The sequence below is a fragment of the Nicotiana tabacum genome, chromosome 9, assembly GCF_000715075.1.
Source record: "Nicotiana tabacum cultivar K326 chromosome 9, ASM71507v2, whole genome shotgun sequence".
Taxonomy (NCBI): domain Eukaryota; kingdom Viridiplantae; phylum Streptophyta; class Magnoliopsida; order Solanales; family Solanaceae; genus Nicotiana; species Nicotiana tabacum.
Genome location: NC_134088.1, coordinates 20,840,157 through 20,857,086, shown reverse-complemented (window position 1 = coordinate 20,857,086; position 16,930 = coordinate 20,840,157). Strand labels below are relative to the sequence as shown.

General features: G+C 39.0%; 1 long non-coding RNA gene across 2 annotated transcripts; it reads left to right on the top strand.

Moving 5' to 3' along the window:
- The first annotated feature begins 12,608 nt into the window (after positions 1-12,608).
- LOC142164189 (uncharacterized) lies at positions 12,609-16,102 on the top strand. 2 transcript variants are annotated; one of them, XR_012694795.1, is made up of 4 exons: positions 12,664-13,011; positions 13,225-13,309; positions 13,841-14,053; positions 14,207-16,102. It is a non-coding gene; the product is annotated as an uncharacterized LOC142164189 (long non-coding RNA). The 2 variants fall into 2 exon arrangements; XR_012694794.1 differs by lacking the exon at positions 13,841-14,053 and having other exon boundaries at positions 12,609-13,011.
- The last annotated feature ends 828 nt before the right edge of the window (positions 16,103-16,930 follow it).

Genomic DNA, 16,930 nt, shown 5'->3' with positions numbered 1-16,930 from the left:
CTGGTAGCTGTTATTTTAGGCAAACTCCGCAAGTGGCAAGAACTGGTCCCAAGAACCCCCGAAATCCATAACACAAGCGCAAAACATGTCCTCCAATATCTAAATAGTGCGCTCGGACTGTCCGTTCGTCTGGGGATGAAATGCTATGCTCAACTCAATATGCGTGCCCAACACATATTGTACTACCCTCTAAAAGTGTGAGGTGAACTGCATACCTCGATCAGAAATGATAGACACTAGCACACTGTGAAAACGGACGATCTTGCGGATTTAGATCTCAGTTAACCGCTCTGAAGAATAGGTAAATGCCACTGGGAAGAAATGTGCCGACTTGGTCAGCCTGTCCACAATGACTCACACCGAGTAGAACTTCCTCTAAGTCCATGGGAGTCCAACAACAAAATCCATAGTGATACGCTCCCACTTCCACTCAGGAATCTCTAACTTCTGAAGCAAACCACCAGGCCTATGATGCTCGTACTTAACTTGCTGACAATTTAGACATCGAGCTACATATGCAACTATATCCTTCTTCATCCTCCTCCACTAATAATGTTGCCGCAAGTCCTGATACATCTTGGCGGTGCCCGGATAAATAGAATATCGGGAACTGTGGGACTCCTCAAGGATCAACTCACGAAGTCCATCCACATTAGGCACACAAATACGACCCTACATCCTCAAAACTCCGTCATCTCCAACAGTAACCTGCTTGGCACCACCGTGCTGCACTGTGTCTCTAAGGGATAAGAAAATGAGGATCATCATACTGACGCTCTCTGATGCGCTCATACAAGGTAGACCGAGTGACTGTGCAAGCTAAAACACGACTAGGCTCTGAAACATCTAACCTCACAAACCGATTGGCCAAAGCTTGAACATCTGCAGCAAGCGGCCTCTCACTAACTGGAATGTATGCAAGGATGCCTATACTCATAGCCTTTCTACTCAAGGCGTCAGCTACCACATTAGCCTTCCCGGGATGATACAAAATAGTGATATCATAGTCTTTCAATAGCTCCAACCACCTCCTCTACCTCAAATTGAGATCCTTTTGTTTGAACAAATACTGAGGACTTTAATGGTCCATGAATACCTCACACGACACACTGTAAAGATAGTGCCTCCAAATCTTCAGCGCATGAATAATGGTTGCCAACTCCAAGTCATGAATAAGGTAATTCTTCTCATGAACCTTCGACTGCCGCGACACATATGCAATCACCCTGCCATCCTGCATCAATACCGCACCGAGCCCAATACGAGATGCATCACAATATACCTTGTAAGATCCTGAACCGGTGGGCAACACCAACACTGGCGTCGTAGTCAAAGCAGTCTTGAGCTTCTAAAAGCTCAACTCACACTCGTTCGACCATCTGAACGGGGCACCCTTCTAGGTCAATCTGGTCAATGGGGATGCTATATATGAGAACTCCTCCATGAACCGGCGATAATAACCCGCCAAACCGAGGAAGCTCCGGATCTCTGTAGCTGAAGTAGGTCTAGGCCAGTTCTGAACTGCCCCAATCTTCTTAGGATCCACCTTTATGCCCTCTGCCGATACAACATATCCCAAAAGGGCAACTTAGTCTAACCAAAACTCACATTTTGAAAACTTGGCATATAACTGGCTATCTCTTAGAGTCTGAAGTACAATCCGAAGATTCTGCTCATGCTCCTCTCGACTGCGGAAGTAGATCAAGATATCATCAATGAATACAATCACAAAAGAATCCAAGTAGGGCTTGAACACCCTATTCATCAAATATATAAATGCTGCTGGGGAATTTGTCAACCCAAATAACATCACTAGGAACTCATAGTGCCCATACCGAGTTTGAAAAGTCGTTTTAGGGACACCAGATTCTCTAATCCTCAACTAATGGTAGCCAAACCTCAAATCAATCTTCGAAAACACCTTGGCACCCTGAAGTTGATCAAATAAGTCATCAATCCTCGGTAACAGATACTTGTTCTTGATAGTGACTTTGTTCAACTGTCGATAGTCTATACACATCCTCATCGACCCATCCTTCTTCTTCACGAATAATACAGGCGCACCCCAGGGCGAGACACTAGGTCTAATGAAGCCCTTATCAAGAAAATCTTGTAACTTCTCCTTCAACTCCTTCAAATCCGGCAGGGACATACAGTATGGCGGAATAGAAATGGGCTGAGTACCCGGAACCAAATTAATACTGAAGTCAATATCTCTGTCGGGTGGCATCCTTGGCAGGTCTGTAGGAAACACCTCGGGAAACTCACAAACAACTGGTACTGATTCCACGGATGGAACCTCTGCACTAGAGTCATGGACATAAGCCAAGTAAGCTAGACACCCTTCTCGACCATACGTCGAGCCTTCACATAAGAAATAACTCTGCTGGTAGAATGACCAGGAGTCCCCCTCCACTCTAATCAAGGCAACCCCCAGCATGGCTAAGGTCATCGTCTTGGCGTGACAGTCCAATATAGCATGATAAGGTGACAACCAATCTATACCCAATATGACATCAAAATCTACCATATCAAGAAGTAGAAGGTCTATACTAGTCTCAAAACTCTCAATAGTAACCACACATAAGCGATAGACACGATCTACAACAATAGAATCTTCCACAGGCGTGGACACATATACATGAGTAGTCAAAGAATCACGGGGCACAACCAGATATGCAGCAAAATAGGATGACACATAGGAGTAAGTAGATCCCAGATCAAATAGAACTGAAGCATCTCTATGGCAAGCGGGAACAATACTTGTGATAACGGCGTCAGATGACTCGGCCTCAGGTCTAGCTGGGAAAGCATAGCATTAGGGCTGGGCCCTACCACTCTGAGCTACATCTCTGGGATGGACTCTAGCTGGTTGGCCTCCACCTCTAACGGCCTGACCTCCACCTCTAACGGCCTGACCCCCACCTTTGGCTGCTTGACCCCTACCCCTGGGTAGCTGAGCGGGCGGTAGAGAAACCAGTGCCAGAACCATGGCACGAGAAATCTGTCATGGCTTGCCTCCAATAATCTCGGACATGACCTCCGGATGTTCCCAAAACCACCATACTCAAAACACCCATCCCGCTGTTGTGGCTGCTGGAACTGAAGCTGACCCGAACGAGGCGGATAACCACGGTGATAGCTCTGAATCGGAGGCGTACTGATAGTAGCTGATAGTGCACTGTAGGTTGGCTGCCCAAAATAAGGAACATAAGGACCACGAGCCTTAGAAATACTGTGAGATGCCTAAAGAACTGAATAAAATGGCTTGGGAGGATAGCCTCTACCAAAAGCACCCCTGCCTCCAGATAAGGCACCGCTAAAACTACCAGAATGACGGGGCCTCTTATGTGACCCCGGCCCCCTCTCCTGAGCACGAACCAACTCGATCCGTCTGGCAATATCAACAACCGTTTGGAAGGAAATATCACTCTATGTCTCATTGGCCATCTGAAGCCTGAGAGTGTAAGTGAGCCCATCAATAAGTCTCCTCACTCGTTTCTTCTCAATAGGAAGCAAGATAGTGGCATGGCGATCTAAATCCACAAATCGAGTCTCGTACTGGGTGACAGTCATACCACCCTGCTGAAGTCGCTCAATATGCCTGCGATACTCCTCTCTTAGGGTAACAAGGATGAACTTATCCAGAAATAGCTGTGAGAACTGGTCTCAGGTAAGTGCATGCGACCCAGCTGGTCTAGTCAACATATAATCCCTCTACCATCTCTGGGAAGAACCAGCCATCTGAAACGCGGCAAAATCGACCTTATTGGTCTCAACTATACCCATGTTCTGCATCACCTCATGGCAACGGTCCAGAAAATCTTGTGGGTCCTCAGAAGGTGCGCCACTAATATGAAAAGGAAAGAGCTTGGTGAACTTATCCAACCTCAACATAGCCTCAGAAGATAAAGCGGGCCTATCACCGGCCTGTGCCACAACAACTGGCGGGGCTACTGGAGTCTGAAACTAGGAAGCCACCTGCTCCGGGGTGTGAGTAGCAGGAGTCTGTGCTCCTCCCCCATCCCGAGAGGCGGCTAGTGCCACCAAAAAGATACCGATCTGGGCCACACTCTCAATAAGGCCCACCAAATGGACTAGAGTGTCCTGAAACACTAGAGTGGCTATGAACCCCTCCGGGACCTGAGCTGGTCCCACAAGTATAGTTTGGGCTGGAACCTCCTCGTCAAAATCTACCTGAGGCTCCACTGCTGGTGTTGCTGCTCGAGCTCTAGGCTGAGCTCTGCCTCGACCTCTGGCGCGACCTCGGCCTTGACCTCTGCCCCTAGTCGTATCTGCCATAGGGGGCTCCGGCTCATGTCCGGTCGTAGATGCAGTGTGTGTTCTCATCATCTGTGAGAGAACAAGAATAGAAGGGTTCAATCATCAATTATAGAATAAAATCGTACGACAGAGTGATGAGGAAGTGACATTTTTCATCCAGACTCTACTAAGCTTGCTCGTGACTCGTGAGACCTAGGCAACCTAGTGCTCTAATACCAACTTGTCACGATACGAAAATCCCATCATCGGGACCGTGATGGCGCCTAATATTTCACTTGCTAGGCAAGCTAACGTTAGAACAGTTTATCCATTTTTAACAGTTCAAATTAAATAATAATAAATAAATCGAAATAACTGAAATAAATTCTAAAGTAAAGGGTGGAAAAACATAATAACTGAAATATCTAATACTGCTTCGAATTTGGGGTCACAAGTGCACGAGCTACTAGAATACTATAAATAAAGGTCCGAATAAGAGTAAAGCTGTCTGAAAGAGAAAAAAATACACAGTTAAGATATACGAGGAGGGGAACTTAGGGATGCGAACGCCGAGCAGCTGTACCTCAAGTCTGCACACTGATAGTCAACCCGAGCAATCTATTGACCGCCGTTGGGACCGACTCCAAAATCTGCACAAGAAGTGCAGAGTGTAGTATGAGTACAACCGACCACATATAATCTGTAAGTGCCGAGATGCGGCGCCCAACCCGATCCCACCATATAGTCAGAATCAATATCGTAATCACCCTTATTTCACCATATCAATCCATCCTTATTTCACCTGTTGCGGCGCGCAACCCGATTCCACCATATCAATATAAATTCACCCTTATTTCACCAAATCAATCCACCCTTATTCCACCTGTTGTGGTGCGCAATCCGATCCCACCATATCAATATAAATAAATTAATATGTGCAAGCAATTTAACAACTCAAATCACAAGAATCTCTACGATTAACGAATATGGAGCAGAACTAGGACGGAAGTCTCGTGCCAAATTGGAAATTCAATATAATTAATATTAAGCACTAAGATAAGTCAAGTAGATGACAATTAAAGGGTACATGTAGATCAATTAAGGCAAGTAACAGTCAATCATGGAAGCATGAGAGAATCTAACATTTTTAACACTAGAATAATAATTGACAAGTAACAAGTAAAGGCAAGAAGCATTTAAAGCATATAACAGTTAAGACATGGAATGAAACAATTAATAAAATACGGAAAGCAGGGAAACAAGTATTTTGGCGGCGTATATACACTCGCCACCTCGCATATACGCCGCTACACATGAATTTCACATAACACATAGCTCAAGGGTTCCTAGTTCCCTCAAATCAAGGTTAAACCCAAGACTTACCTCGCTCTGCAAGCAAATCAAAGCTCTACCGGGGCCTTTCCTCTAAAATCCGCCTCCAAACCAATCAAATCTAACCAAAGTTGACTCAATAACATCAAATAATGCTAGGGTATTAATTTACAATACATAAAGTTAAGACCTTTACAATTTTATCCAAAAATCAACAAAAGTCAACCCCGAGCCCGCTTGGTCAAAACCCGAGATTCGGACTAAAACTCATTTACCCATTCACCCCGAGCCCGATTATGTAATTAGTATTGAAATCCGACCCCAATTTGAGGTCTACATTCGAAATTTACAAAAACCCTCCATTTCTTCCCAAATCCCTAATTTTCTACCATGAAAGAACAAAGATTAAGGTTAGAAATTAAAGGGTAATGATAGAAATGGAAGAAAATAAGTTAAAGTATACTAACCTATGAAAGGATGATGAATTTTCTCTTCCAAATTGCCTCTAGGCCGAGCTCTGATGAAAAGATGGTGAAAAATGGGTGAAATCCCGTATTTGAAAATATTTAAGGTCTGGGCGTCAGGCCTTCTTCGCGTTCGCGAAGGGCCTGCCGCATTCGCGATACACAGCGGCCCAAATGGCCTACGTGTTCGCGAGTTCACTCACACGTTCGCGAAGGTTGCTCCCCCCAGGCCTTCGTGAATCACTAACCCCCCTCCCAGGTCCTCAACCTTATGTGTTCGCGAAAGGCTGCCCGCGTTCGCAAAGGGCAACCCCCCAAGGCTTCACATTCGCGACCATGCCATCTCATTCGCGATGAAGGAATCCACCCCAGACCGAAGTTCCCCTTCGCAATCGCGAGAGTAACTTCGCAAAAACCAAAGCAAGTAAGTCGAGTTTTTAAATATTGGAACAAAACTAAACTAATTAAGTCGTTTTCTTATCGATTCGGTTTGATTCAGTTTTTGTCGGTTTTTTAGGTTATTCATCGATTTTTTTCTTAAATATGAGACATACACTACCTAACACATATTCCGCGACTACATTTTTAACATAACACTATCAAATCAATTGCTCTTTGAGAAATCTATCATTTACCAAGATATATTGATGATAATTGAATCAAATGATGATGAATAATTAAAGAACTCAATTAAAAATCGATTATTTTTAACATGAATAAATTCTTGTACTTAGCAAAAGAAACTACAAATCAAACTGGAATATAAAGGCAAATAATTCGATTATTATAATAGCAAAGAACTAGACTAAAAATATAAATGACTAATATATACCATAAAATTTTAGAAACTTTAGATCAACCACAAACTTAACCCTCAAAAGCATGATGTCATGAGTCTATCAGTGAAGAAATTTCGATCATAACCCACTGATCGTAACAGAACAATTTAAATCTAATATTTGAATTATCTACATATTGATGCAATGATATGCACGAAGTAGAATTCATATAAAATGCATCAACAAGAATATAAGAACACCAATGCATAATAAAGATTCAATCTTTAGATCAATGTAACACTCTCTAAGTGTCCAACAAACCTACGCACATACTACAAATAGGATTCTGGTGTCCATTGACTTTAGAGAGACGGATTGACATTCACACACAATATCTTAACAACATTGACCAATCGCAACATACTTGCATAGCCCATACGCACATAAAACAACCGCATGGATCAAGCTCAATGTGCTATAATCACAATTAAGAGTGAAATCTGACATGCAATTTATAATACATATGTTTGATGCATGACTATCCACTAACTCGTGTAATCCAAAATACAGTCTCTATCATGTTAAACTTGCATGAAAAGAATGCCTTTAACATGATACTATTATGAATACGATGCTCAAGTTACATCAAGTAAAGTAAGTAAAACAAAAGCATACAAAGCTAAGATTCTATCCCACGAATAAAAATCCACGACACTTTCATATACACTCATCACCTCACATATACATTATCCCCAAACACGTAGCATATAAAAAATAAAAATAATTAGAAAAATATTTTTTATTGAAGTCAAAGTCTCAACTTACCTCGATCGAAAAAAGCTCTACTCCTCAAGAACACACTTGCCTTGATCCAATTCTGCCAAACAATCTTGATCTAGTTATAAGAGTGTTCAATAATATCAAAGATAGTCATAGGACTCAATTCCATAAGCAAATGAGAGGTCTAGGTCAAAGTCAACGAAAGACAACCCTATTCCCAAATGGTCAAACTCCAAAATAGAATTAAATTTTGGTGACTCATAACCCTTTGAATCCAAATCTTTGATTAGTTTCTAAATCCAAATCTAAATGAGTATTCAAATCTCCAAATTATATTCTTTTAAGTTTAGGTCAAAATTCCCAAAATTTCTACTTTCAAGTTCCATATTTTAGGTGTTAAATATAGTGCGTATTCATGATAAACAACCAAAATCAAGTAGATATTACTTACCCTCAATATGTTGGTGAAACTCCATTTAGAAATCAACCTGCACTTTAGTCAAACAAGAGGAAAGAATAACCGGTAAAGTAGAACAAGGGCCAAGAAATTCATACCGAAAGTGTGGAGGCAATGACTTCAGCTCCAAAGTAGGCGGCTCTTCAATACAAGGTTTTGTAGGAGGAGTCTTCCTATTCTCAAGATCCAAAGATAATTTTCGGGGTGCATCGTTGTACGACCTCATTCCTTGCAAAGAGTTCACACATTCCATGAAACCATCTATCTCGCCATCATCAAAATTGAGCAAAACGGCCTCCAACAAATCATCAATATTGATTGTTGTACTTGTATCATCAACAATGACATCGGTCACCAAGTCCTCAAAATAACACACCTCACTACTATTTGGTTGTCGCATGGACTTACACACATGGAATACTACTTGTTCATCACCAACCCGGAAAGTGAGAGCTCTCAAACTCCAAATAAGCTCAAAATCCTAAAACTAAACATCTTATACCCTTGAAGGGAAAATGCGCGACCACGACCATCAGGATTGTGATGAGCAACAAGGAAACAATCGTTCGCGTCCCTGAGCTTCCCTTAAATAACCACGTGCACCACCAGTCAAGCTATTGCGATTGCGAAGCACTGCACTGGAGCTAGAAAATTCAGTAATTCCAACTTGGTTTCAAATGCGCCGAAATATCTCCCAGCCCCTCAGGTCCTAATGCAAACATTACAACAAGTCTAAAACACTATATAGACGTGTCCAAGGTATCGAAACATGAAATAAATTGCAGGTACTCGATTTGATGACTAAAGTCAACTTAATGAATTCTAAATTTCTAATTTTTATGTAAGGGTTCCAAAACACTTTCGAGCCCCCTTGGGACCTGAACCAACTATATCGACAAGTACCAAATTATCATATGAACCTATGAGAAGTTTCAAATTAGGTAACAGGATGTAAAAACGTAAAATGTCCCATTGAATCATTACATTCTTCCCCTTTAAAATAAACATGCATCCTCGAATAGGTTTATAAATGTACATGGTCTATCAAATAGGTGCAGATATTTTCTACATACATATGAATCGGTCTCCCAAGTAGCCTCTTAGCTAGAATGACCCTTCCACGACGCTTTTACTGATGCGATCTCCTTTAACCTTAACTTCCGAACCTATCTATCCAAAAAAGCTATTGGTTTCTCTTCATAAGCCAAGATCTCATCCAAAGAAATATGCTGAAATTCAAAATATGTGACTTGTCTTTAATATAATTCAAAGCATAGATACATGAGATATCGAATATACCCCCAATATATAAGAAGGCAATGCAAGCATATATGTCATATCACCAACACTACCTCAAACGATCCAATGAACCTCGAACTCAACTTTTTCTTTTTTCCATATCTCATCACAACCTTCTATGTAAATTTTTTAAAAGTATCTTCTCATGCTCCATAAATACAACACCACAAACATTCTGATCCGCAAAACTTTTTTGCCTACTCTGAGTTGTACGAAAATACTCCTGAATCAACTTAACTTTTTCAAGACCTCATATGCTAAATTTGTACATAACAACCTAGTCTCACCTAACTCAAACTAACCAATAGTATTTAATTTATTTTGGACCCAGCCATAAGTATTGGCATGTGGAGGGTCGTTAGATGAGATTTCGAAGGAGGTGGGCATTGGTAATACTTGGTGAGAATAACAATATCTAACTTTCAATGTAATATTGGACATTGATTCTTCATACTCTGAGTTGAAGCAATTTGACTGAGATATTTCACCTTGTGTTATCTATTAATAGTGTTGAGTCTTACATCATCTTAAGATGAGTAACTTGGAATCCTCACTTGGACAATCCTAGCTTTTGAGATTCAGTTAAACCCAAAAATTATTTTATCACAGTATAAAAGTTAGGCCCATATCAATTATTGTTACCGATGTTGGGCCCCCATTTATGTTATCCACGCTTTAGCTTGCAGGCATGGGCGTGAGGGGGGTACTGATTTATCCCACATCAGTAGGACTTGAGGTCCTTGGTCTCTTTATATGGTCTTGGGCAGTCCTCATCTCATGAGCTAACTTTTGGGTAGATTTAAGCCCAATGTCTATTTATCAAACAAGGGTATCTTTATGTTTGGACAATTCCACTAGATCTAGCTCCAATAATAAATAGTCCTCTTTCCTTTCACTTAAAATCCAAGCATTCCTTATGAGATATCACTTTACAATAATGGTGATTTCTTCCAATGGTGAAAGGATGCTAAGGAGAAGATAATGTTTTTGATAAATAAGTGCTTTCGATAAAAGAAATTTGGGAATTGGGGATTTATGTCAGGGTTAAGGGTAAATTTTAAAATTTTATTAATGAAAAAAATAATTTTGTACCGATAGTATGACGAAGGTTATTTTTATATATATAATCCATCCACCCAGACTTTCACCTCCCGTGGTGGTGGGGGGTTTGGCCTGGACCCCTACCTTGTAAATTATTTAAAAGAGAAGATTACAACGAGGGGGGAATATAACCTTACCTCAAAAGTTACAAAGGATAGTAGGGGAAGAAAATGAGGGGCTTTCCCTGGAACCTTATACAAAATATTAGGATATTGGGAAAATACTTTCTATTAAATTTGATGGCCTTGGCCTTTGAAGATGGAACTATGAGTAGTTCTTTGAATATAGGAAAAAGGATAATATTGCACTTCCCCTATGAAGTATGATATATTGTTCATGGAGGATCATAGCACCAGGTGGAGTACTTCTTTGTTTTCCTTCTGAAGTTAGGGAGGTGAAGCTTGTTCATTCTCAGGAGACCTCTAGCTTCACCTGGGAGATCATTCTCCATGTAGAAAATTCTTTTATCTGAGATAGTTGTTGCATATTTGGCAAGAGCATCCGCAACCTCATTGCCTTCTCTGAAGCAGTGATTCACCTGAATATTTCTTTGGTTCATTTTCTTTTGAATATTCTCAATCAAGTTAAGTAGTGACCAGGGAGGTTTAATGGATCCCTGAATCATTTGAACAATAATCATTGACTCCATTTCAAGTTCCAAACTATCAAAATGTTGATCGCAACACTAAGTGATACCAATAAGAGCAGCCTGAGACTTCACTAAAATTGTTAGTGTAGAACTGAGTAGGATAGGCAAAGGCCATAATCATGTTGCCACTTCTATTTCTAACAATTCCACCTGATCCAGATTTTCTTTGATTGGTCATAAAGCTGCCATATGTATTAAGTTTCCAGTTGTTACCATGTGGTCTCAACAAATATACCATGAGGCTACTGATTTTAGGCTTGTAATTTTCTGCAATATAGCAAACTCGACTCTAATTCCAACTATCCTCTATTATACTGAACTTCTTGCCCATTGCAACTTTAACTTGAAAAAGTATTTGGTGGCAAATTCTAAAAACATAAGTGATTTTCTGATCATACTTCTTAGTACACCTAACCTTCCATATCTCCCAACATAATATACTAGGAATGTTTTAGAAAATAAACTGGTGAGCTTTGTTTTTTGGTATAGAGTTCCACCAATGCCAAAGATAGTTTGTAAGGTTGGTTCCATTGATGTGAATTACTAAGGGGGTAGTTATTTGATGCCAGACCTTCTTTGCTATGTCACTGTTGGCAAAAATATGATTTGCAGTTTCATCTTTTGGAACCCTACAACATAAGCAACTTGCTGATAAACTGATTCCAAACCTACTCATATTATCATCCAATGGAAGTCTTCCCTTTACTAGTCTCCACATGAAGAAATTTTTTTTAAAGGAAAGTTCTTTGATCCAAATTCTAGAGAAGATTGGAATTTTGTTGTTCTTCAATCTTAGTTCTTCATATGCCGAGGCACAAGAGAAGATTCCATTGGGGTAATTTTCCAAGTAGCTTGGCCTTTGAGTAGTCCATTCCCAATATTTACCTCATTAATCATATTAGTGAAGTTATCAGGGATAATATTTCTCACTTTGTCAAGGTCCTAAGCATGATCTTTAATGTAATCCTTGACTTTCTCATTCCCAGGTTTAATGGCAGGAGAAATAAGAAAATTTAGCGGCCCATGGCCAGTCCAATCGTCCCACCAAAAAAGTGAGTTACCATTGTTGATCCTCCAACTGATGATATTATCCATTTTGTCTCTGATGACTAGAAGATTCTTCCATGCATTAGAGTCTTTGGAGCTGATAACTTTAGAGAGGGGATTGCTTCTAGGACAATACTTAGCTTTTAAGAATTCTGTCTATAGAGAATGTTCTGTCCTAAACATTCACCACATCTTAGCATTGAAAGAGTTACAAATATCTTGCAAACTGTTAAAGCCCAAACCTCCCTCATTCTTAGGAAAGCACATATTGCTCCAAGAGCACTAATGATATTTGTTTTTGCCTTCTCTTTGTCCCCAAAAGAAATTAGCAATGTAGCTTTCAATCTCTTTAATGACAGCTTTTGGAGGCATAATAGCTGCAAAATATGAAGAGTTTGAGATTGTAAAATATATTTGATAATAAGAGCTTTACTTCCAACTGAAAGGGACTCGGCCTGCCTTTTCCTCTGCTGCCATAATAGAGTTGAAGTCACCACATATAGACTAAGGACCATCAATATGAGAATTAAGAGTCCTAAGTTTGTTCCATAGTTTCTTCCTCTTGTTCGAACTAGATCTAGCATATACCACAGTTATCCATATGTGATCAGTAGTTCCTGAATATTTACATTTGAGGGTAACTTGTTATCTACTTTTGGATTCAACTGTACAATTGAGATTAGATCTCTAGAAGCACCAGATTTTGCTATGTATATTGGACACAATATTACCAAATCCTAAGCCTCTCTTGAAAGCCTCAATATTATTGTTATCCAGGAAAGGCTCTTGAAGAGCAACCAAGTCGACTTTATGAAGGTTGACTAGCTGTACTAATCTTTGGTAAGCACCTTTTAATTTCATCCCCCTAATATTCCATATAATGACCTTGATCATTAAAAAATTATTAGGGTTGATTAGTCGACTTCTCTTTGTATTTCCCTGTTAAGGTGAGAGGATTACTGTTTTTATTCCCTTTCTTTTCTTTCTTGTGTTTTTTTCCCCTTGGAGATAATCCTTTCTTTTGAATGGTGTCATTTGTTTCCTTCTCAACAGGATCTTTTGGTTTCTTTGGAGCTGGTGCAACGGCTTCAATCAAACTGTCTGCAACATATTCTTCCTCTTTATTCCCAACCTCCATGTAACTATCTTCAACTTTTTCATCTGATGATTCATCCTCGATATGGTTTTCCTCTGTATCCTCCCATGATTCCTCTTCAGAGCTATTCCCTAAATCAGGGCCATGTTTTACATGATGTTTTGCAGTAATAGTTTTAATACTGCCTAGGTCTATAGAAATTAGACCACATTTTTCTTGTTTGCATGCGATGCCTGTCGTAATAGGGGACATAATTTGGTTACCGGAGCTCCCTTCATCACTTTGATTATTCTGTTCCACTTTGCTGAGTTGATCTTCTTGCATGGTGTTGAGTTATTGGTGTTCTGCTTCTTTTGATATTGACGAGGTCTTGAGTGATTCTTTTGTCTGTTGTTTTTTGTTTGAGTGTAATCTCTTTATCCATATTCTCTATGATGTTCTTTTCTGGTATGTGCTTAACTTTCCGCTTTGCCGATATTCTATTTTTAACTCTTAGTATAGTATTTTTCGTCCCTTTTTGTTTCTTCTTTTTGCTCTTCCTGATATCTTTCTTTTCCTGCTTCTGTTCTTCAGGTTGTGGTTCCTTTTCCTTTTGAAGTTCAGTGACAGTGTGATTCTTTGTAGCACTATCCTTTCCTTTTGTATTTGACTGTACCTCAGTTATTGCAGTAACGTTTTTGTTTCCTGACTTTTTCCCTCTTTTCCTTGTGACTTGAGTGAATCCTTCCTCATCTTTGTTGATATTAGCATTCTTCACTATCCCACAGTTCTGGCCTTTTTCGAGTGGTGCGTTAACTTTTCCTTTTGACTTTTCTGCATCTTGATCAACTATCTGTTGATTCCTAGGTGTATTATTTTTTTGTCATGTTGATTTCTTGGTTGCTTGCCTTTCTTGCTTCCACCTTGCAATTTATATGACTACGACCATGTAATTTGCAGGTTTTTTAATATGCCGGGACACCTTCATACTCAAACCTTTGTTCATGTCCCTTCATCCCTAAGCCCAAGCGTTCTTGACCAACAAAAATTGATTTCAACAAAGGTTTGGATAGATCTACTTTAACTCTTACTTTAACAATGTTTGGTCTGGACCTTGCCACAGTAGCAAGATCCTTTTTAAGATGTGTGCCAACTTCAGAGAGAATTTGTCTAAGGTAATCTTAATTCAACAAGTGAAATTTAAGTTCTGGTAATAAGACCCATACTGACGCTAACGAGGTCTCCTCATTCGGGTCGAAGTCCGGCGACCATTTGAAAACTCACATTAGGGAATCCTTGATACTTTAGAATCTTCTGAAATAGACTTCATTGAAGTCCGATTCAGTAGTGAATTCAATGAATATTTCTGTAATCGTAAGCTCTGATTCTTACTTTTCCTTTAAGGGGGATTAGTTCCATAAATTTGGCCCGAATTGATTCGATTTCTGCTCTTCCATATGTGAATTTCCCAACCAATGAAAGCTTGCACTCATAGGCCATTACTCAATAGTAGTCTTCAGCTTTGAAAATCATTGTCGATATCCCATTGTGGGTGGTGTTTCGGCCAATTACCTTGGAGTTGGGTTTGACAATTTCTAGAATTGGGGGGGTCCTTTCACAGCTTCTATATACTTCGATTTGGTTGGTTCTGGAGAATTAGAGGTCGATGGGATATCTGGTGGTTTCTTTTGGAGTTCGATACAAGCCGAATGCGTTGCCACCGATGTCGTCATAGTGTTAGAGCGTGAGAACACGCGTGAGTTTTAGAGAAGAGATGTTGAACGGCTATATTGTTAGAGAGAGAAATGGAAGTAGAGTACTTACTGAATGATGAAGTTTAAATATGGACGATAGCTGAAAGCAAAGCTTTTCCCTATTTTCTAACAATTCTAAGAGCACAAAAACATAGGCTTTGTTATAAATATATTATATTATGGATGTTCATTTACTACTCCGTTGTAAATAATCTTCCTCAAAAAGCTTATCCATATGGGACTCTGTCGTAAATATATTTATCTATTTAGTACTCTATTGTAAAAAAGCCTCCTGAAGAAGCTTATCCTTTCGTTACTCCGTTATGGATAAATATTACCTATGGTAGAAGATTATCTATATCTGGTATTGTAGCAGCTTACATAGCAGCTTAGAGTAGTAGCTTACACAGCAGCTTCCTTTGTTTTATAAATAGAGGATAATTCAGTTCATTATGTACATCAGTTTGAAGTTGAATAAAAATATCAATCTCCCTCTATACTTGTCTTCGATTTATTTACTTTACAGTCTTTATTTTATAACACATTATCAGCACGAGTCTCTAATTTCATCATCACTACCTGACTGTGAGGCAACATACTGCCCTTGTGCGTGGTCAAACCGAGTTCATTCAGAGCATTTTGAGGAAAATTACATCCTTGGAGTGGTGAACAGCACGTTGGTTTTGTTAATTTCCAACTCTATGAAGAGATGAAATCCTTCTGATGTCATTTCTCAAAGATAAGGCTTATTAATTTATAATTTTAATTTGATTTCCTTCATGAGCTTGAAAAATTATGCTTATTATCTATGTCCATCATGTGCTAATTTTAAGCAACTAGTGATGCAGGACTTGCAGGTATATTGTGATTTGAAATACAAATTTGAAGGCTAAGAAGACAATGGATATTGAATCAACTTGCTATGTTACGTGCTCTGTATACATATTAGCATATAACAACTTTTTTTTTTTATATATACTTATTTTCATCATGTTGTCATCTCCATAAAAGATTACAAAGTGAATAACAATGTCAGATCCATCTAAACTCCAGTAGAGTTTATGAGAAATATATAATTACCAATAGTGGTAATATTTCCTAAGTCTTGTTATGACTTAACTACATGGTTCACTTGAACTCCAGCAGAGTACGGCTACCAGAAGCGGTTATGTTTCATATATCTCACTGTAACTAAATTTTGTTAACCACTAGAAGTGTTATATGCCTATGACCACCAAAAGTAATAATTTAGGATTCCTATGGTTACAATGAAGATAAGTTAGAGAAAATTCCTTATATTATATTCATACCTCGATTTGTTTCTGAAGTAGCAAATACCTTAAAAGAGGTTCGAAGCATCACAATTTGATGTGATTATGCACGTTCAGATAATTATGTTTTATCTCCTGAAGGAAGAGAACTTTTGATAATATTAATTCCATTTCCTGAAGTGAATGTGATAATATTAAATATGAACACGCCCTTAATGTAAATATATTACGATTCACCTCCAGAAGAGGTAATACGATTGAGAGAATATATTCTCAATATTTCATATTTCAATTTTCTCCTGAAGTAGTAAATAATTAAAATTTTCTCCTGAAGCAGGAAAATATTATGTAGTGGTAAAAAATATTAAAATTATTAATTTTTGTCATTTATTAATTTAGAATTGTCTTTATATTGTTCATTTGATTATGATTTTCTCTCATGACACCAGAAGTGTCTGAACAATATTTGGTAGTACAAAATTTATCAAAAGCTCCTGAAGATCTAATTATTTATCTAGAAGACACATGACACGAGTAGTGTCGGATAAATATTAGATTGTGGATAATAAACGAAGGCTCTCGAAGAGCTTATATATAAATATGTCATTCATATTATATGATTATGGTTAAAATATATGTTGTAGTAAAGCGGAAGTTTT